The 752-nt window shown below is 46.1% G+C and overlaps 1 non-coding gene across 1 annotated transcript; it reads right to left on the reverse strand.

Moving 5' to 3' along the window:
* Positions 1 to 428: 428 nt before the first annotated feature.
* Trnat-ugu lies at positions 429 to 502 on the reverse strand. Its single transcript has one exon. It is a non-coding gene; the product is annotated as a tRNA-Thr (tRNA).
* Between the last annotated feature and the right edge of the window lie 250 nt (positions 503 to 752).

A 752-nucleotide genomic window follows, 5' to 3' on the forward strand; every position in this document is an offset into this window, starting at 1 on the left:
ATCGTTATCTTAAAACTAAGTTTAGATTGTAGCAGGAACAATGAAAGAAGCATTGCCTTACTGATAATTCGGATTTTCGTCCCCTGGGTCCTCACATGTTCTCCTAAGTTCAGTTTCTAGCATCTCTGTGTACATGTTACAGGTCATTCAGTTCAGACAGTTAATGCGTGCCTGACCTTTACCGCAGAAGGCTGCCCAAAATCATGGCACTTAAATCACAAAATTTCTGATCTGTTCTTAGCTCACGCCAATAAGGAAATCCATCTGACCCATCTAAATTAAGTCTACTCATCACTGAGGGTCACTTCATCCCATTACGCAGTCTATGACATCTTTTTCTTCTTCTTCTTTCTTTGAGGAAACTCCAGTCTAGCCTTTTTATAAATGATGACTAACTGAAAACCTCGATGTGGACAGCTGAAAATGTGTGCCCCGACCGGGACTCGAACCCGGGATCTCCTGCTTACATGGCAGACGCTCTATCCATCTGAGCCACCGAGGACACAGATGAATAGCGCGACTGTAGGGACTTATCCCTAGCACGCTTTCCGTGAGACGCACATTTCCAACTGTCCACAATTCTACATATGTATTGTACCTTGTAGACATTTGCCCAACCATTCATTACTCGCGCACGCTTTGGCGATTCCCGTAAGAGTTTGGGGCAACGTGTGCGCATTCGCACAGACGAAGGTCAATGGCTGGGTCCCTGCAGTCGCGCTATTCGTCTGTGTCCTCGGTGGCTCAGATGG

The sequence above is a fragment of the Schistocerca piceifrons genome, chromosome 7, assembly GCF_021461385.2.
Source record: "Schistocerca piceifrons isolate TAMUIC-IGC-003096 chromosome 7, iqSchPice1.1, whole genome shotgun sequence".
Taxonomy (NCBI): domain Eukaryota; kingdom Metazoa; phylum Arthropoda; class Insecta; order Orthoptera; family Acrididae; genus Schistocerca; species Schistocerca piceifrons.